This window comes from Sphaeramia orbicularis, chromosome 9 (assembly GCF_902148855.1).
Source record: "Sphaeramia orbicularis chromosome 9, fSphaOr1.1, whole genome shotgun sequence".
Classification (NCBI taxonomy): domain Eukaryota; kingdom Metazoa; phylum Chordata; class Actinopteri; order Kurtiformes; family Apogonidae; genus Sphaeramia; species Sphaeramia orbicularis.
In genome coordinates this window covers 40,626,574-40,649,061 of record NC_043965.1, presented here as the reverse complement: position 1 = coordinate 40,649,061, position 22,488 = coordinate 40,626,574, and the positions used below count along the sequence as shown (strand labels likewise).

General features: G+C 37.0%; 1 pseudogene; it reads right to left on the bottom strand.

Moving 5' to 3' along the window:
* LOC115426224 (putative nuclease HARBI1) overlaps positions 1–22,285 on the bottom strand; it is a 66,414-nt pseudogene extending 44,129 nt beyond the window's left edge.
* Between the last annotated feature and the right edge of the window lie 203 nt (positions 22,286–22,488).

Genomic DNA, 22,488 nt, shown 5'->3' with positions numbered 1-22,488 from the left:
ACACACACTGTAGAGTCCATAGTAACCATGTGTCTGACATTACTACTACTACTGCTACTCATACTAATACTACTGCTGCTATTACTAAAACTACTACTTCTATTACTACTAATACTACTACTACTACTACAACTACTGCTATTGTACTTCTATTACTACTGCTATTACTACTACTAGTATTACTGATCCAACTTGCAAAAATAAAAAAAAGATTAATACTGCTTCTCTCTCTCTCTCTCTCTCTCTTACACACACACACACACACACACACACACACACACACACATACACACAGCAAGGTCTTTCAAAATAAAAGCCTTGTTATAAATGGGGAAAAAAAAAAAACATAAATCTGCCAAAAAAAAACAAGAATGAGGTGTGACGGGTAACGGGTGGTGGCATGGGAGGGGGAACACGGCCAGAGCGCGAGGTCCCGACCAATGCTGCTTGCAGCTTTAATTTGGATTTATTCTCTGTATTTGGCGTTTTTTGAGAGAAAATCAGGTATTTTACTATAATTTACTATTCATGTAGATGTTCATAAAAGCTCAGATTAAAGTTGAGGGCTACTATGTTAAAAAAAAAATAAAATAAAAAAAATAAATAAATACAAATAAAAGACAAAAAGTGACTTTTTTTTTTTTTAACCAGCTGTTAATTTTTGCAAACAAATGCTACATTTTAATTCACAATTTGAGAGAAATATTATCTATCTATCTATCTATCTATCTATCTATCTATCTATCTATCTATCTATCTATCTATCTATCTATCTATCTATCTATCTATCTATCTATCTATCTATCTATCTATCTATCTATCTATCTAATTTACTGAAGTCCAACTTTTGCAATCTAATCCCACACTGTAACAAATTACTGTAAAAAAACGGTAAATTTTGTACAGTATCATACTGTTATTTGTAAATACAGTATAATGCTGTAAATAATGAGGTCTGTAAGGAGGACATTTAAAACAGTAAGCTACTGTAAAACTGGACAGTATTCTACAGTATTTTCTTCAGTTCCTCCACTGCTGTCCGCCCAGAACTGGAATGAACAAAGTCATCTGGCATCAAGTCCCACCAGCTCATTTAGAAAAAGATTCAATCTAACGAATGTTAACTATAGACTTGCTGCATCAAAGGTAAGTGGTTCTTTTACGAAACAGAAGGAAAAAAATAAATACAGAATGGACCATCCAGCAGTGGAACAGAGGCCACCTGATGCTTTCATCCTTCTGTACCTACACTGCCATCGCTCCATCCTGCTCCAGTTGGTCATTTATCAGGTAAATGTGATTTTAGCAGTGGAACTGTCACCATGCTGTGGCATTTTGGGTTCATTAAACATTAAATTGCCTCCATAAACCATGTTCACACCGGATGCAACCTACGCGGTGTAACAGGCGGTGTAACACTGCTTCATATTTGGGGGTGTTAGCCTTATGTAGCTAACATGCAGCTAATGTAAGCTGAAGCATACTAGCTAGCTGCGAAGTGGACACAGTTAAACTAAACAGTGTGTCAGTTTGTGTGGTTTTGGCTGCCCCAGGGTTACATTTCTAAGACATTAAATCTGTGAAGTGGAATTTACTAACTTGGACATCCATATTAACTGAGATAATTAACCACTGTTTTAATAAAAGTAAGTGACTAAGGCTAATTTTTCCCTCTTTGTTGGGCAGTTTGTATAGGATGTGTAGCATTATTGAATGTCTGTATGCTTTACAGCTCTATAAACACAGTGTCATTCACAACTGATCTCCCATTGTCCAAATGTCTTCCACTGCAGCTGATACTGAACTCACCCTGACCCTCCAGCCAGTCCTAGACTAATACTGCTGTAAGTGTCTGTATGTGTGTGTTTATGTGTGCATGTGTGTCAGTCTGTGTCTGTCTGTCATTCAGTCTGCCTATTAGCTGTCTGTCTATATCTGAGTAATAAAATAACTGCTTTTGTCCTTCCATGACAGTGTCTACCACTGTAAGACAAGAATAGCCATAAGTGGTAGCAGTATAACTTATGATACCAAATTTAAATAAAGCACGAAAAAAGTAACCTCAATTCTTGTCTCCATCAGTTGCAGGTGATGAAGTCACATCTGGAAGTTGGATGATGAGCATTGAAAGCCATGTTGTCTGTGAAGGCCTCCAACCAAGCTTCATCACAATGCTGCTGCTGTTGCAGTGAATTTAATAAAAGCTCAATGTTATAAGGTCATCTCTTGTTTGAGCTTTTTCTAGCAATGTTGATGATTTTGTATTTTAAAATGTAATTTGAAATGTTAAAATCCTAGCTTTTTGCTGTGTTATACTTTAAATATTACATTAAATATGTTTTACGGTAATATATTGTTTCTTGGAATACGGTAGTTACTGTAAAATGAAGCAGCTGTGGCTCACAGTATTTTACTGTAAAAGGAACATTATTTACAGCCCAGTACCGTAATACTTTTTACAGTAAGAAACTGTAATTGTAGATTACAGTAGAGATACTGTAAAATAACAGTAGCATGCTGGCAACTCTAGCTGCTAGTAATTTACCGTTATTTAACGGTAAAATTTGTTACAGTGCAATGGAACAATTATTGAATCATAACTGTTCTTAACTTTTGCACATTTTTCATTTTGATGTGATGATCATTATGGTTGTGTTCCAGCTTGTGGCATGCATTTCTGTCGGAATGTTTTTATTTTATTTATTTATTTATTTTTTTTACCATGTTTAAAATATAATGTCAGTTCCTTTTACAGATCTATTAAAAACTACCAAATGTTCAATGATTTTCAGGATTTTAACCCTTTAAATATCAGTATGAATGGTCCTGCTTGTTTTATAAAAAAACTTTGAAGAAACAGTTTTATATCACAAAACTCCTCATAATACTGATAGTCTTGTTTTTCCTTTGCTTAATGATTGATTGATTTAGTGATTTATTCCGAACATGCGATGAAATTTAACATACATGCACTAGCAATACATACATAATAATACAAATATCAAGAATCATAACAATCTTAGTCAGAAGAAAAGCACAATAATTCCATTTACATGTCCGAAAAGGGGTGGGAAGAAGTGCAACTTGCTTCATCATCTTTATCATTTTTGTGTTATGTAACAGAAAGGTTCAGGTCCGTGATTGTTGTTGTCATGTGTACACTAAATGTCACTCACACATGATTGGTTGATGCTTTTATTAGCCTGGCAAAAATGTAAATCATCATTATATCACCACATAATATTCCAGTGTTGTGAAAAATTATTTGTGTAAATTATTGCATGCAATCAGGTCCACTGATGTGGGAAGACTTTAATGATGGATACTGTAACCTAAAATAAATACAAGGAAGATTATATTGGTTATAAAGAACTACACAACCTGAAGCTAAAGTCAGGAAGAACACCCAACAACAAACAGCCTGTTGTGTGAATGTGAAAGTCAGTTGTGTATTCTATTAAATTGTGTTGCTAAGATGTATTTTTATGGCGTCTAAGACCATTTTAGCTCAGCTCTGGTGGTGTTAAACAGTCTGGGAGCCAATAAAGGCCACATATAAAACCCATCTCAAAAACAGTAAGTACTTTTGTGCCTTTATTCTTTATATTCTGCTGTCTTTATTATGAGCATTTCCAGAGCAGGTTAAGTGTTACATCAGTGATTTACCCTGGTCTCGTTCGTTAAAGCCAGTGGTTACCATGCCGACCTGACCCTTTATTTCTGCTGCGATACAGGCCCCAGGCTCTTAATGCACTCAAAAACTGACACCCACTGACAATAATAATAATAATGGATTAGAGTTATATAGTGCTTTTCGATTAACACATACTCATTGCGTACAGTGGATCCATTATTCATTCACTCACACATTCACACTCTGGTGGGGGTAAACTACATATGTAGCCTCAGCGGCCCTGGGGCAGGCTGACGGAAGCCAAACATTCATGTGCATTTATACAGCAGTGTGAGTAGCAGCAGCGGAGGCAAGGAGGGTGAAGTGTTTTGCCCAAGGACACAACAGCACATGATTAGGGCAGAGCAGGATTTGAACCACCAATCCATCGCTTATTGGATGACACGCTCTACCTCCTGAGCTGCAGCCGGTCCTGTTAGGGTTGAACTGGTGTAAAATCGTTCAAACCAATACATTACTTAAGTGGTATACCAGATTTTACCACTAGATGTGGCACTTCCATTTAGCAGTAAGAGACTACCCAAGCCCATAACTTAAAGGAGTGATATTTTGACGTGCATTTGACTTGTCCTCACTGTAAATATTGCTATCATTGTCTTGTAATGTGTGCACAAATTAGCAAAAAATTACAAGAAATGGTCATTTACCCAATAAAGGGTTATTTAAAGGACTGATATTTTGCTTTTTCAAATGGAATTATGCATTTTAAATCATTTCCCTGTGGTCTACATAAACTGTAAATGCTATGCTTGGGTCTGAATTCTTCATTAATTCAACTCCACAGGTCCGTCTTCAACCCTATTTCTGAGTAATGACACCAGAAAGGTCGTTTTGAGGGCTGGCCCTTTAAATGCAAATGAACCACTTCAGGCCCCGCCCCCTCCAGGTTGTTGGCTGTGCTGCTCTGTCCTGTTCAACCAATAACTGAACATTTTAGGTAATCGGCTCGAAGTTTGGACATATTTTCAGTATGGACTACAACCGCTGCTGCTGACAAACAATTATGTCGCACTCAGAGAAATGTTCGTCGGAAGTCTTGACCTTATATGTGCAAATGTTGTGACGTAACTAGTTATAGACGTAACAAATTAAGCAAGAATTAAAACAGGTTGTAAAAATCTACACGAAGAAAGCTTTGCAGCACCTGGAAGGTTCAAATTCAAACTTTATGAACTATTTGGGTCCAAATACACAAATAAATGAACCAACAACTAATAAAAGTGGGTTTAGCAAAATATGATCCCTTTAAAGGGTAGTGACTCAAGTGCTGGCAGTAGTGCATCTCTAACTAAATAGTAAGAAGCAGAGGCAAGGCCGAACTGTCACCAGCACTTCTGAGACAGAGCTATATGAAAATAAAGCAGTAATCAGGTTTAATGTAGAACTTCCTACATATAATTGGTTTGTGGTGAAGAAGATAAGTTTGCTACTTGAGAAACAGTGGTACAAGTTCCATTAAGGTTTCACTCTCTTGCACTAAAATGCCGTTAGACTTTACTCAAGCATTACAGTGAAAGTCTTATGGCAAGTTTATGTAGATCAAAACAGTGAAAATTAAAAATATGACTTATCGTAAACTCAGAACTGCTGTGCACATATTCTTTTGAACCTCTGAGTCTTGTTTAACACCATCTGCCACTGAATTTGAACAATATAAAATAGAAAAATTTAATAATCCATCAAGTTGAAATGTTGTGTATTACTGACTCAAAACAAGATAGATTTAGAAACGTTGTTACTGTCAGCACATGTTGTTGTTGACATGATGTAGGAGACTATTTTATTAGATATAACCTGTCAAAGGGACAAATGCTAGTTTTGCTGGTTTGTATAAGTCTGATTTAGGCTTCTACACTGGACCAGAACCAGAAAAAAATGCACACATGACCCATTACAGGGTGGGGAAGCAAAATTTACAATATTTTGAGGCAGGGATTGAAAGACAGTGTATGACCAACTAGTTTATTGAAAGTCATGAGAATTTATTTGCCACTAGAAAATGTACATAATAGAAAATGTTTTTATTCTATGTGTCCTCCTTCTTTCTCAGTAACTGCCTTCACACGCTTCCTGAAACTTGCGCAAGTGTTCCTCAAATATTCGGGTGACAACTTCTCCCATTCTTCTTTAATAGTATCTTCCAGACTTTCTCGTAATAGTTTTGCTCATAGTCATTCTCTTCTTTCCATTATAAACAGTCTTTATGGACACTCCAACTATTTTTGAAATCTCCTTTGGTGTGACGAGTGCATTCAGCAAATCACACACTCTTTGACGTTTGCTTTCCTGATTACTCATATGGGCAAAAGTTTCTGAAAAGGTATGGATAATAGTGTTAGGTATGATTATGACATCAGTATATGTTTGGTTTCAAAACAATTGACGTAGTGCCTGCTGAGAAAAAACAACTAAATGTTCATTGTAAATTTTGCTTCCCCACCCTGTAGATTACACTATATATTGCTCTAATACAGGGTGTATCAAAAAAAAAAAAAAAAAACTATACATTTTGAAAAATTACCCCCAGTCTAATAACCCCCCAGGGTTAACCCTAACCCTAACTTGGCCTGTCCTCAGTGACATCTTCAGGCCTAAACAAGTTGAATTAACTTTGAAAGGCAAGAACAGCTGCCATGGGTAAAGAAATTAAATTGACATGGTGGCCAAAGTGTTAATGCTGTAATCTGGCAATTTTGTGGAAAACAAGATGGATACCCATTGTCCCCTCCCGTGACCTTTGAATTGATTTACATCCCACTGCTACTTTGTGCAAAACAGTTTTAACTTGGATTGTGCAATTTGCCCCTGCTCACTCATGCATGAAAACCTGGGTCTGAAAATTTGGACAAATATCCACCAATCCCCTACATACCGACGTCCATAAAAGAAAATTCCAAAAATTATCAAATGCAGAACTGGGGGTAATTTTTCAAAATGTATAGTTTTTTTTTATACACTATGTGTACATTGCTTTTTTTTTTTTTTTTTTTTTTTGCAGTTTTTGTTTTTGTTTTGAGCAGTTTTTTAACTTCTCATGTAAATGTTTTGTTTGTTTTTTTTTTTTTTTCATTCAGAAATACCTGGAAAATCCTATTTTATACAGAGGCACACCTGTGAAAGTGTGAAATTGTTGGTTTGTGTTTCATTTTCAATTTACCATCTTTAATGAGGATCTGGATTTTTACTGTTAACTTAAAAATGCAACCAAGAGAGTGGAATAAATACCATCAACTTTCTCATTACTGGAAAACAACATAAACAAAATGAGGAAAACCAAGTGTAGTGTAAATAATAGCATCATTAGCATTACTGTTGTGTTTATGACACTGGTAATGGTTCGTTATTATCTAAATCTAGTCCCTCTCGCTTCCTGTGGGTGTGGAAAAATGTCACACCATCTTAGATCAGCTTTCAGCCCAACGCAGTTAAAGAAATGTACTGTATCGTGTTTGCTAGTTTATTCAAATGACACGGTATGTGCTTTCATTTTTAAAAACATGCTGCTGTTGTTGGAAAGCACTGCGTTTACACATTTTTTGCAGAAACCATTATAGCTCAGATCTGATACAAGAGTAATATTCAGCCAGACCACAACAAGAAAATAACCACACTAATAATATTGACACGCTGGGATCATATCAGAGGTATGAAAAAGGAAAAAGCTACAGAGCAAATCAGCTGACATTTGATAAATAGTACCATGTGACACGTGCGCCTCCAAGCACAGCAGAGTGACTACAGTGATTAACAACGCTTCGGATAAGAACCTGTCATGATCTGGATCTTATTATAAATGAGTGTAGAGGACACTTTGACAGAGTTTGGAAAGAAAGGAGAGTAACTGATCTGAGAAAATAGGATCTAGTTTCTTTGTCTTTTCTTTTTTTTTAAGAGATGGAGCAATCAAAGACATCTAATCCCCCATCCTCTGCTGCTCCAGTGAACACAAGCAGAGGAAGTAATCGCCATCGCCGACTGACCAATGGAGTCATGTTGACTCAGAAGGCAGGCCTGTTGTTGATTTTTTTTTTTTTTTTTTTTTTTTTTTTTACGTTTTGCTGATGCGCAGATGTTCTTTTGTTAGAACGTAAAGGAATTCTCTCTCCTTCAAATGACAGCTTATGCGTTCAGCTTTTGAGGAAACTGTGATTCAGTCAGGATTCACAGGCGTTCTATAATCAAATAGGATAAGCTCTTGGATGTGCATGCAAACAGATAATGCTTTTATTATTAAGTGGGTGTGAGTGCTGCAGCTGTGTTTTCTGGAGCACTAAAGTGTGTCATTTTTTGCTTGGTAAATGACATTTTGTTAAAAAGGTTAAATTAACTGCAACTGTTTTACATAATGTCCCATGAAAACTTTTTTTTTTTTTTTTGTCCTTTGTTTTACACCATAATCCTCTATTAGAACAGTTTCTAAGTGCAGAAATTATGTTCCACATTGAAAAATACTCACAGGAATCATGACACTTACTTTCATTTTGCCAAAAATATACACAGTACAATTATTAAATCCCTTCAAAGTGGACAGAATACAGGAAATAATGTGAAGCTGACAAGATATGGATGTGAACCAGGGCCGTTCCTAGCTTCATGGGGGCCTTAAGCAAGATGCTGTTTGTCAAACTATGATGAAGAGATTCTTAACCTTTTAGATCAGTGTTTTTCAACCTTGGGGTCAGGATCCCATGTGGGGTCACCTGGAATTCAAATGGGGTCACCTGAAATTTCTAGTAATTGATAAAAAAAAATAAAAATTTATGAATAAAAAACATATGGTGAGTTGAGAGAGACAATCCCAATACATAAAAGACATGATAAACTCTGAAGTTGAAACTGAAGCACTGTGGTACTGTTTATCTGTCAAATGTTCATTGTGGTCGGTTTCAGATGCTGCAGCTCTTTGATAATTCATAGTTTGAGTTCTTGTTTGTTCAGTATTAATTGTCAGCCTTGTAAATACAAGCTGGACTGACTGTACATATCCTGACCAAGGAAAATCAAATTCTCACCTGACTTTTCTACCTCTGTCCATAATAATATGCATTATATAGACTAAATGTCATCTAAGAATGTTTATTTGCAACATAATATAGCAAACTATTACATGATCAAAAACAAATTAATTTTAGCAAAAAAAAAAAAAAAAGTTTGTTTTACCTCTGTTTTGAATGTCTGGGGTCACAAGAAATTTGTGATGTTAAAATGGGGTCATAAGCCAAATAAGGTTGGGAACCACTGCTCTAAGTAAAGTATCGTCTCTGCAAATCTGGAACCACTGCAGCTCTAGAAGTAAAGCTACAAATTCACCCCCATTCTTCCAAATGTTGGTCATTTCCTACAGTAACAGTCATAGGCCAACTTTAATACATTTAATCTTCTTTTAGAGAAAAACAAAGCACAGTAACATCAGTCTGATGCCTTCCCATCCATGGCTTTTTCTGCTCTTTCCCCTGATTTAGTAGAAAATGAGGCTGTTCTTAGTGTATGGAGCACAGAAATAGCCACTGTAGAAGAAAATGTTAGTGTTATAGTGGGTTAACTGCATCCAGGGACTGAGTCTGAGTGCCCTTTAAGTACTACAATTACAGCTCCCCCATCCATACTACTAATGCAGTAGGTAATATTTTTTTATTTTCCACAGCCTTAAACATTAGTGGCTTATGTTGAAAAATATCTTATGGATATTTTGTTTTTGTTAAATCTGTTTTCCACTTTCTTTCTTATTTACTTCTACTTCTCTCATAATTTCGCCTTTTTATCTCACAGTTTTGACTTTTGTCTCATAATTATGACTTTAGATCTCACAATCATGACTTTTTATCTCACAATTAGGAATTTTTATCTTGCAATCATGACCTTTGATCCCATAATTGGGACTGTTTTTCTCACAGTCATGACTTTTTTTATCTCATAATTTTGACTTTTTATCTCATGATCATGACTTTTATGTCATAATTTTGACCTTTTAACTCATAATTATGACATTTTAATCTCATAATTATGACTTTTTATCTCATCATTTTGAGTTTTATCTCATAATTATGGCTTTTTATCTATAATCATGACTTTTTATCTCACAATTTCGACTGTTCTCACAATCACGACTTTTTAGCTCATAATTTCAACTTTTTGTCTCATAATTATGACTTTAAATCTCATAATCACGACTTTTTATCTCACAATTATGACTTTTTTATCTCATAATTTTGACTTTTTGACTCACAATTATGACTTTTTTTTAAATCTCACAATCATGCCTTTTAATCCCATAATTATGACTTTTTATCCAGTCATGACTTTTTTTCTCATAATTATGAAAATCATGACTTTTATGTTATAATTTTGATTTTTCAACTCATAATTATGATATTTTAATCTCATATTTATGACATTTTAATCTCATAATTATGACTTTTTATCTCATCATTTTGAGTGTTATCTCATAATTATGGCTTTTTATCTCTAATCATGAATTTTTTTCTCACAATTTTGACTTATCTCACAATCATGACTTTTTGTCTCATAATTTCAACTTTTTATTTCACAATCATGACTTTTTAGCTCATCATTTTGAGTTTTAGCTCATAATTATGGCTTTTATCTATAATCATGACTTTTTATCTCACAATTTCAACTTATCTCACAATCATGACTTTTTATCTCATAATCTCAACTTTGTATTTCATAATTATGACTTTTTATCTCATCATTTTGAGTTTTAGCTCATAATTATGGCTTTTTATCTATAATCATGACTTTTTTATCTCACAATTTTGACTTATCTCACAATTATGACTTTTTATCTCATAATTTCAACTTTTTTATCTCATAATTATGACTTATTATCTCATAATAATGATGTTTTATATCATAATTTTGCCTTTTAATCTCATAATTATGACTTATTATCTCATAATAATGACTTTTTATGTCCTAATTTTGCCTTTATATCTCATAATTATGACTTTTTCTCATAATCATGACTTTTTTTTCTCATAATTTTGCCTTTTTATCTCATAATTTTGACTTTTTATGTCATAATTATGAGCTTCCTATATATGGAAGCCAGTTTCCGCCACTGAAAAAAAATATACCCATGGTGAGTCATAATTATGAGATAAAAAAAATCAAAGTTATGCTCCCACCGCCAGGGGAAACAATTCTCAGCGGGGGCACGTACCTTGGCACAACCCCGGCCCTGGTCTCTGTGGTGTAGTTAATAAGAAGTTTGTTCGCACTTTCATTAAACATCCCAGATAATTACTTTCACACATGTAGGTTTCAAAGTTTGAGATTTCTTTCATTAAAGCAGAGGAAATAGTTCCTGATAAGCAGGACTTTCGGCTGTGTTAAATACATTTTATATTCTCTAAACTAATACCTCTACACAATAGGCACACTTTTTCCACTTTTATTATTCCCTCAGTTTATTCATTATGCATCCTGACAAAAGTTGATTAATATGACTGGATTAAACTCCTATACAGTGAAAACTTAACTGCGTATTCGAAGTAACCGGATGCACCTTTTTCCCTACATATTCCTTTGAGCGATTTCAGAGAGCATCCGTAGTTCGCCTCTGATTTATAATCTACGACACTTTCTGTTTGATTGGAAAAGGATTCCTGACAGACGATTACGCATTAATGCCATTTTTTTTTCTTGCGAGGGACGTTTAAAGATATTTTTTAATGGAATATCTGGAGCTGTAATGAAAAAAGAGAAAAGAAATGGCAACTCAATAAGCAAAAGATAGCCACCTTGTATTTAATGTGTACTCCTCGGCGTTCTCTCCCCAGAGGTATATTCAAAAAAGATGACCCTGAGAAAAGCATAGACATATTTCTTATCTGCAGTGATAAACATAATTCAGGGACGATTGGAAGGCTGTGCTGTTTTAGATACTGCTATAGTACCTTCACAGCTTCTGGGTAAATCTTGCAGTATAATAAAGGTTACAACACGGGACTGCAGCTGTCCATATCCAATAGTCTGAATATTTCCATGATAAAAATGTCATTAATTGCTTTGCCTTAGAGATAATACAAGAATTAAAAGATAAGTGATATCATTCACCCAAAAGCCTCTAGGACTTTAACCCATCAAGACCCAAACACCCACCATTGACCAAAACCATCTACTGATCTAAAACATTTAATACCTGTTTTTTTTTTTGTTTGTTTGTTTTAATCAATAATTGATGTAAAATACAGTTATTCATCTTTTTATGGTCATCAGATATGACCCATTTGGACTTTCAGAGGCTCCGCAGTTACCGTGGAAACACTGTCATCTTCTACAACACCGAGTCACCAGTAAAACCAATCCAGTCTGATCAATGACAGTGGATGAAGACACTTGGTTCATGTTTAGTTAATGATATTTTTGCTGAAAAAGACACTTTTCCTAATATTTTTCTGATTTGATCTCATAACCTTTGACTTTATTCTAAGCTTTAATGAACATCTACATGATCTTTGAATTAAATATAGGAGAATACATAGTTTACGCTGAAAAATCTTACAATAAAGTGGATAATATTACAATAAATGGTAATAAATCACTTAAGAAAGGTTAAATATGGAGAGAAATCCATTTGGGAACTACCACAAAAGTAACACTGAAGAAGAATCTAGCACTGACATAACCTAAACAAGCCACATAAATGCAACTTACCAAGAATTTTTGGCACATGGAAAAAAAAATCACAAATTAAAGTCGGTGTTCCATGATCCTAGTGATGTGACTTGTCCAGTAAAAATGGAAATGGACAAAGAAAACAGAATGCAGCTCATTCTTTGGATTGTAAAGATGCTGCTAAATTCATAAAGCTGCACTTCTTAATCAACCATTGCCAGTTTGCAGTTTGTTGATACTGAAAACAGTAGAAATCAAAGTCGAGTCCCTGCATTCCAAAATAAACACTACCAGTTGGACATATTTACATTGTACACAAGAATGAGATGAAGGCTCTAAAGGGAAAAATATGATGCATTGCATTGCCCATACTAGGAACTAAAATTATCTTTCCATCTACAATTCATTATATTTCGTAGTATCCTTTTTGTACTGAAATTTAGTCATCAGCTCCAGTTTTGCGCGTTATGAGATGTTTACAAGTACAAAAGGGTCCATTTGTTGGATTTATTCATGTTCTTACAGAAATGGGTTATATATATTCATACAATTTTTCCTCAAATAGTGGCTGGAGCCTTAATTCCTCTGCACGAGTGTAATGTACAATTTTTACCACCATATTTTTTTTACGCCCTGAGAATTATGCACATGCACCAAACTACCGGGCATGCACAACCACATTCTTTTCGAGCATCCAATAGTCATCCTGTTGTGAACCCTCATACTGAATTTACCCCTGTACAGATTTTCCGAAGAAAATAGTAGAAATTAGGTGAGTTGATTTCCATATTATTGGGTTTGGTATAACAGTCAACCATGTGCTAACTTTATGTATCTGATTCACATCCTTTTTGTCAAATAAAAGTGAATGGATGTATGATTATTAGTTTGCATGCTGTGTTACTCTTACAGTTACAGTCAGAAATTGTTAATTGCAAATTCCAATATACATGATACAGACCTGATCAAAATCTTAAGACCAGTTGAAAAATAGCTAGAATTTACCTTTTGCACATTTGGATCTTAATGAGGTTTTAAGTAGAGCTACAATATACAAAAGCAAGAAGGGGGAGTGAGACAAAAAGCACTTTGAAAAAGTAATTTATTGAAAACAACAAGTAAACTGAAATAAGTTGTTTATCAGCTGATCAAAAGTTTAAGACCACAGGCTATAAAAGCCAAAATCTGCTCAAAATTCTCATTTTCTGTCGGGCATTCACACGGTCATGCCCTCCTGATGGCTAAAGCTAAGAAGCTTTCTCTTCTTGAACGTGGTCGGATCGTCGAGCTGCATAAGCAAGGCCTCTCGCAGCGTGCCATTGCTGCTGAGGTTGATCACAGTAAGACAGTCATTCTAAATTTTTTGACAGATCCCGAGCATTATGGAACAAAAAAGTCAAGTGGTAGACCCAAAAAAATTACACCTGCGCTGAGCCGGAGGATCCGATTGACTGTCCGTCAAGACACAGGGCGGTCCTCGACCCAAATTAAGGCCCTTACTGGTGCCGACTGCAGCGCAATAACCATCAGACGGCATCTGCGGGAAAAGGGTTTAAAAAACAAAAAACGAATTCAAAGACCTCATCTCCTACAACGCCACAAAACTGCCCGTTTAGACTTTGCCAGGGAGCATCAAACATGGGACGCTGAAAGGTGGAAAAAAGTTTTATTCTCTGATGAGAAAAAATTGAACCTTGACGGTCTAGATGGCTTCCAACGTTACTGGCATGACAAGGAGATCCCACCTGAGATGTTTTCTACCCGGCACAGTGGAGGGGGGTCCATCATGATCTGGGGTGCTTTTTCATTCAGTGGAACACTGGAGCTTCAGGTGGTGCAGGGTCGTCAAACGGCGGCTGGTTACGTGCAGATGTTGCAGCGGGCATCCCTCATGACTGAGGGCCCTCGTCTGTGTGGTAACAGCTGGGTTTAAAAACAGGACAACGCTGCAGTTCACAATGCTCGCTTGACGAAGGACTTCTTCAGGGAGAATAACATCACTCTTTTGGACCATCCCGCATGTTCCCCTGATTTAAATCCCATAGAGAACATTTGGGGATGGATGGCAAGGGAAGTTTATAAAAATGGCCATCAGTTCCAGACAGTTGATGCCCTTCGTGAAGCCATCTTCACCACTTGGAGCAATGTTCCCACCAGCCTCCTGGAAACACTCGCATCAACCATGCCCAAACGAATTTTTGAAGTGATTAACAAGAACGGTGGAGCTACTCATTACTGAGTCCTACTGAGAAAATTTTTTGTTCTAGTTTGGAGAGTTTTTTGTAATTTTTTGAGCGATGGTCTTAAACTTTTGATCAGCTGATAAACAGCCTATTTCAGTTTACTTGTTGTTCTCATTAAATTACTTTTTCAAAGTGCTTTTTGTCTCACTCCCCCTTCTTGCTTTTGTATATTGTAGCTCTACTTAAAACCTCATTAAGATCCAAATGTGCAAAAGGTAAATTCTAGCTATTTTTCAACTGGTCTTAAGATTTTGATCAGGTCTGTATAAGATGGATTTGTTTATTGTGATCAACTTGAGATTTTACCACATTAGAATTTACCCCCTGCTGAATTTACATTCAGGCTGTACTAAATTTTCCCTCCTTGCTAAATATACCCCATCACAATAACACTGATATATATATATAAATATATATATATATATATATGTGTGTGTGTGTGTGTGTGTGTGTGTGTGTGTGTGTGTGTGTAGAACAAAAATATAAATGCACAACTTTTGTTTTTGCTCCCATTTGTCATGAGCTGAACTGAAAGATCTAAAACTTTTTCTGTGTACACACAAGGTTTATTTCTCTCAAATATTGCTCACAAATCTGTCTAAATTTGTGTTAGTGAGCACTTCTTCTTTGCTGAGATAATCCATCCACCTCACAGGTGTGGCATATCAAGATGCTGATTAGACAGCATGATTTTTGCACAGGTGTGCCTTAGGCTGGCCACAATAAAAAGCCACTCTAAAATGTGCAGTTTTATCACACAGCACAATACCACAGATGTCACAAGTTTTGAGGGAATATGCAATTGGCATGCTGACTTCAGGAATCCTCACCAGAGCTTTTGCCTGTGAATCGAATGTTCATTTCTCTACCATAAGCCATCTCCAAAGGTGTTTCAGAGAATTCATGAAGAAGACTGCGAGGAAAATGGTGGTCACACCAAATACTGACTGGTTTTCTGACCCCCCTGGACCACCCAATACAGTAAAAGTGCACATTTTAGAGTGGCCTTTTATTGTGGCCAGCCTAAGTCACACCTGTGCAATAATCCTGCTGTCTAATCAGCATCTTGATATGCCACACTTGTGAAGTAGATGGATTATCTCAGCAAAGGACAAAGGAGAAGTGCTCACTAACACAGATTTAGACAAATTTATGAACAATATTTGAGAGAAATAGGCCTTTTGTGTACATAGAAAAAGTTTTAGATCTTTGAGTTCAGCTCATGAAAAATGGGAGCAAAAACAAAAGTCATGCATTTATATTTTTGTTCAGTGTATATATATATATATATATATATATATATATATATATATATATATATATATATATAGTTTGGTTTTTTTTATTTTTTTTTTGAGGACTTACAACTGATGCCACTGGTCATGTGATTGTTGTTTACACTGCCATATTGGTAGGCACACTATCTGGATCCAGAAAGTCAGAACTGTTGCTTTATATCGTGTTTTTCTTTAGACTTGTGTTTGCATGTTTAGTTATTTACAAGCAAAAACATGAGTACCATCTACCAGCCGGCTCACATCAGCCGTACACCTCCAGGCTCTCCCCTGGAACTTGTGAACGAGCTGATATGTTAGCTCTAAAATGGTCCATTAACTGTCTTTGTCCAAAAGCTGATCCCATCTTCTCTTTCACAGCTGCATAATTTGACTTGACGGCATCGGGAAGGCTGTCCCATAGTAGAAAAGCAGACTTGCACAGACGGGTGGGGAGTATTGTCACCAGCTCCCCGCTGAACTCACCCGCCGTAGCTCCAACTGCCACTTCCAGCCGAGGAAACTCTGCCTGCCATCGCCGGCAAAGGGAGCAGGTAGATCCACAATCACTCTGTCTCTATAGGGTGATAGGCCAGGGGAAGCCCTCCTGGTAGGTTTAAAGGGGTTTTCATCACCGTACTGTTATACCCCTGAAACAGGGGAGAAATAATCACAAAGTGATTCAACAGCGTTTCCTCTTCAAGGGATTTTACATGAATCCAAGTGCACACTCAGTACATGTTTCACTTCCAACATCACATTAACCTCAAACTCATTTTCACAGAATATTGAACATTCAGTTAACGCACTCCATTAACATACATGAAGTTAGTTGTAAAATGGCTATGCTAGGACAAGTGGAAAAGTTTGAATGAACTGATTGGAATATATTTCAATCATTACATTTACCTCAAAACTCGTTTTTACCTCGTATTAGACAGTCAGTCAACACACTGAATTAGCATACATGAAGTCAGTTCTGAAACGGCTATGCTAGGGCAAGCGTAAAAGCTTGGTTACCGACTTAAATAGGACACATGAACACAACATTTACATATCATTTACACTCGCTGATACAATAAATATAACAATTCAGCAACGGTGTTAGACCGGAACGCTGCAGAAACTAATTTAGACACATAAGCACTCACAAAATAGCCATACCCGCATGAACTAAGCTGCGCAGCCGAGTGTAACGTTTCTAACGTTTTCACTCGAACACAAGGTAGATCGCAAAACATGCTCATAAAGTTACATACAAAGCGATCTACAACACAGACTTAATCGTTACACTTGGTACAGGCTATTGATAACTGGTAGTGGCAAAAATGCACAGTATTTACCTGAAACAGGGGAGAAATAATCACAGAGTAATTCAACAGCGTTTGCGCTTCAAGGGATTTTACTTGAATGAGGAAAATGCACGACCTCCCCTGAGTTAGTAGGCAGAGACTAACGCCATCACTCACGGTCTCACAGATCAAAAGTTATCAAAGCGGATCAAATAAATCAATAATAACCTTCTCAAAAACATATTATGAACTGAAACATTTTCACTTATAAGGCACCTTAGTCGCAAGTCATTTTAACGTCAATATGAATATCTCTTTCATAACAAACTTTTAAACATATCTAAAATCGTTCTATGAACTTCTAGCTCTATGTATTTGTATCTTGTAACAGTACTACATGATGACTGTTTTTTTTTCCACGTTGCTAAGCGAAACAGGCACGCAGGCTAACTATACTGAGAACCTATGCTAACCGCAGTAATAACTATAAACAGAACAGAACCACCGCTGCCACCAATGGAACTGAGCGGTCTGTATGCCTAACTTCTACTTGGTGAAAGCTAAGTTATAAACGGCACACAGGAGTTTAGCAGGGCCATCATTTAACACGTTGTGCGATCCAAGGAAAGCTTGCCTACCAATATGGTGTTGTAAACAGCAAACCACGTGATCATGTGACGTATGTGCTAAACCTCAATATATAGAACATACCCTTTGAGGCTGTACTGAAGTTTTTCTGGACAGTCCTGTCCTTTATTTATCATTTATGGTCACAGTCTACTATGTGCCCTCTCTCTCTCTCTCTCCTCATCAGTAACATGGGTTTCACCTGTTGCTGACAGGTGCATCTACTCAGTGGGACAGGATATAAACAGCTCCAGCTCTGCTACTCATTGTTGGATTGTCTGTGGATTTCACTGACCCTCCAGTGTTTCAGCTGTTCCTGGGCGTCTATTGCCGACCTCATCTGTATTTGACTCTGTCTCATTGCTTCTGCCCTGGTAACCTGACCCACTTTCTGTCCCTGGCTCTGAGAACTGTGTTTGGGATCTCCTGGTTTTTGACTTTGTCTGGCCCAACCACGTCCTTCGTCTCAGCCCCGGTACCCTTACTGCTTAACTGTTTAAAATAATAAAGACTCTTGCAAACTAATTCTGAGCTGCATTTGGCTCCTCACCGCTCCTTGTCACGATTTCCTAAAGTAAATTTCACTTTATTTTTATATTCAAAACTACAGAGTTAAAGGTGGGGTCTGAGATCTTAGAAAAACAGTTCGAGCAAGCTACATTTTGAAAATACCCCATTCAAAAATCCAAACCCCTTTGTTCAGATGTCCCGGGTCCGGCCACAGCTCCGTCTCCTACACGGGCTGAGGCTCCGTCGCAGGCTACAGCCCCGGCTGAGCCTCTAGCTCATGTATCCATGCATTCCTCATTCAGTTTCCCCTAACCCCCCCGCTCTTACAGAACAGCCCCAGTTCAGACCTATGTGACTAATGTTACATTTCCTAGTGATTTATGTTCGTGACAAAACAGTTTGTCAATATAACATGGGTGTAAAACCGGCACGCTGCATGCTGTACCACCTTTACCCACATAGTGTGCATGTGCAAAAAACATTGGAAGTACAAAAATATATGGGTGTAAAAATTGTACGTGACTCCGGACAGGGTACCAGGCCTTTATTTGAAGGAGTTCTGTGTTAGTCAGACCTTTATTTCTAATACCCTCTGTTTAATAAATGGAAGTGGTCATTTAGTATATAACCTTCAATTTATCTGCTCCCATTTCTGATGTTAAAAGTATTGTAATGTGCTGCATTTCTGTCTGTCCCCTAATCACACTACTATAAAAGCCCTTTAGTGCCCTTTTTTAAAGCCTTATTTTCTGTCTATATTCATTGCTTTATTGTGTAAACAACATCTTCCTGTAACACTTGAAAGTTTCTTTGAAAAGACACACACCTGCAGTTGCCAAGATTGGGGTAAGTGACCAGGTAGGGGTTTACATTGTTGAACATATTAAATTAAATTTGTTAAAATCGTCATTGTGCTTAGATTGCAGCACATTCCATGACCGGTGCCAGAAGTCTATCCATATTTATTTTTACCTGGGGCCTGTTTCACAAAATTAGGATAAGGGATTAAGCCAGGATATGCTGGCTATCCTGGCTCAATTTATCCATGATCCGGTTTCACAAAAGCAGGATAGGGGAAGGCAGGATATGTTTTGATATGAGTTACCATGGAGATTTATTCTGTGGAGCTAGCCTGGTCCAGACCAGGCTAAATTCCAGGATTTATTTAATCTCATCCCTTATCTCAGTCAACAGTCTCCACAAATGGAAACCAATAGTTATTCCACTGCCCACTGCACAATAGAATCACATTAACTAGACCCACTGTCAGTATATGAACATTTGTGAATATTAATTTCAATAATTTTACATTAATGATGATTTTAGGTGATTTTGCAATCATTAGTTCAGTTCAATTGTGTTTATTCAGACATTTCAAACATTAGACATTTGTGCAGATACAATGTTTAAAAACTAAAGAGTCTGTAAAGGAATAGGTTGAAACCTAAGATCATTCTGCTCCCCATTCATTATCACCAAACAAAATGAAATAATATAGATATCAATGCCTTTAGCTTAGTAACAATAGAAACAACAAAAAACTAAACAATTCAATAGTTTGAGTGGAAAAATGAACATTCACTCTTCATATATTTTCATGACATTTAAACATAGTTTTCAACATAAATAGCATTGTACAGTCTTTAAACTCAGGATTTAATTTGTTCCAAACATTTCCTCCAAAACACACAGACTAAATGTCTTCATATTTGTGCTAACATTGGGTTTGTTGAACACATGACTTCCTCTGAAATTAGAAATACTTTCCCATATTTTAATCAAGCTCTGAATATGAACAGGCAGCAGATTTTTTTTAAAATTTTGAACATAAATTATGTTGTTTTAAAGTGGACTAAATTACTAAACTTTAAAACATTTAATTTGATCATAAACTGATGTGTGTGTTCCCTACAGGACACTGTATTGATCGGTGGTATTGGCCTTGTCCGAATAATGGTGATTGGATTAGTTCTGTAAGTATTCCCCCACACCTCCATGAACTATATCATATAGGGCAGAACTAGAGTTATACAGGAAGATATAAGGTAGATGCGTTCAAGAATTCTATGACTTTACAAATAATTCATTGTGATTTGAACATTATAACTTTAATGTGGTTTATATGTGCTTTCCAACTTCACTTCTTTTGTATAGTTATTCCAAGGAATTTGATTACATTTACCCTTTCAGTCTCTGTATCACTTATACTTAGATAAGTGACAGTTTCCCATAGACTATATATGTCATATAAATATAAATACACAAAAAGTAACATGATGTTCCTTTATTGAATAAGGATAAATCAAAGCATGTAAAACCATCAGCTCCTTTACAACTGAAGTCATACAGTGACTGTACAAGATAGAAAGAACAGAACCAAAGCATATGACAGAAGAATAAATACACATTCAAAGTTAGGATACAGCCCACATTTCTGTATACTGAAAAAAATACACGTCTGTACAATGAAAAAAATGCAGGACAAATCCATACACAAAAAATGAGCAGATAAATGAATGGATGCAGTAGCCTCCCTGCAAACACCGTATATAACACAAACATCATAAGAGGCCAAATCACTTCAAACTGAATAACAATGAAACACAAATTCCTCTGCCAATGCAGGACATATTTAACTTAAATTCACAGCATGTGTCTCTGCCACTGCAGGACATTTGTTAACTTTAAGTAAAAGCATCCATGTTAACTGAAATAATTTAACACATATTGGTCCCTGACCAGCCGACCACTGTCATCATCAGGGAAAATGGCAGGATTGTCCCAGTCCATGTGTGATGTGACTCTGGGGGCCCTCTCCTTCATCAGACAGGCCACATTGTGGAGGACAGCACAGGCCACAGTGATGTCACAAGCCCTCGAAGGGCTGACCCTGAGGTGGTAAAGACATTGACAGCGTTCCTTCAGGAGGCCAAAGGTCATTTCAATCCTGGCCCTCATCCTGGCATGGGCATGATTGTAGGCCTGCTGTGCTTCCTGGGGGTCTGTGTATGGTATCAGGAGAAAAGGCTGGCAGGCATACCTACCCCCTGTCCCCCAGAAACACACCAGACAATTCACCTGTCAACCAAAAACCTCAGCATCGCAACATCAGAAATACAGTCACATTCTGGACACGGATATAATATAAAAAGTGGTTATTAATAGAGGTTGTGTGGCTCACCCTGTGAAAGGCGCTGATAGATTCCAGACGCCCAAAAGACTCTGGAGTCACGGACTGAGCCAGGCCAGTTTGCTACAACATTGCTGATGAGACGGTCAGCACTGTGGACCATCTGAAATGATACAATGAAGAATATTAAACCAATCAATGCACATCACAAACAACGCAGTGTTCATTCACTAACAATATCAAAAACATCATGTTCACCTGAACATTAATGCTGTGAAAGGATTTCCTATTCACAAAATCTGCCTCCTGGGCGCCTGAGGGGGAGTTTATCTTTATGTGAGTGCAGTCCAATACACCAATGACATTGGGGAAACCTGTAACAAAGCAATGAGTATCCTACTATGACTGTTCACAAAGTAATAGGTAAATTGTAATTTGTAGTGTCTGTTACCTGCAATCCTGTAAAACTCTTTGATGCTGTGGAGTCTTCTGTGGCCAGGGAAGGACATGAAGACATCCGACATTGCTGTAATAGACGCACACTCCTTATAGTGTGGCAAACTGTGGACTTGCTCAGTTGCTCTGCATCCCCCACCGAGTACAGGAAGCCTCCACTAGCAAAAAAGTGCAAGGCCACACAAACCATCTGTGACACTCAGTGTATGGCTCCTCACTGTGCGGTGTCTGATCCTGGGACCCATCAGTCTGCACAGATAACTGATGCCATCAGCTGAAAACCTATACCTTTCATATAGGTGGTTATCAGAAAAGTGCAGTGGGTCCGAGCAGTCCCTGAAGACCCTCTCTCACCTGAAGGCTCTCCTGAGAAAGACTGCTTCTTCATCAATCATGTCTTGCAGGAATGGGCACGCCATTGTTAGAGCAAGGAGGAGCACGACATTTAGGCTCTTTATATAGGCTATTGGCTTACTTGACTTTACGAGGAACACCTTTACACCCTCACACCTCACAAGCTGCAAATGGTTATTTAGTTATCATGATATCTACTACCTGAAAGAATAGATGATAAATTACGACTGTTAAAACTATTCTTTCTACTCACTTTTTACTGCCATAA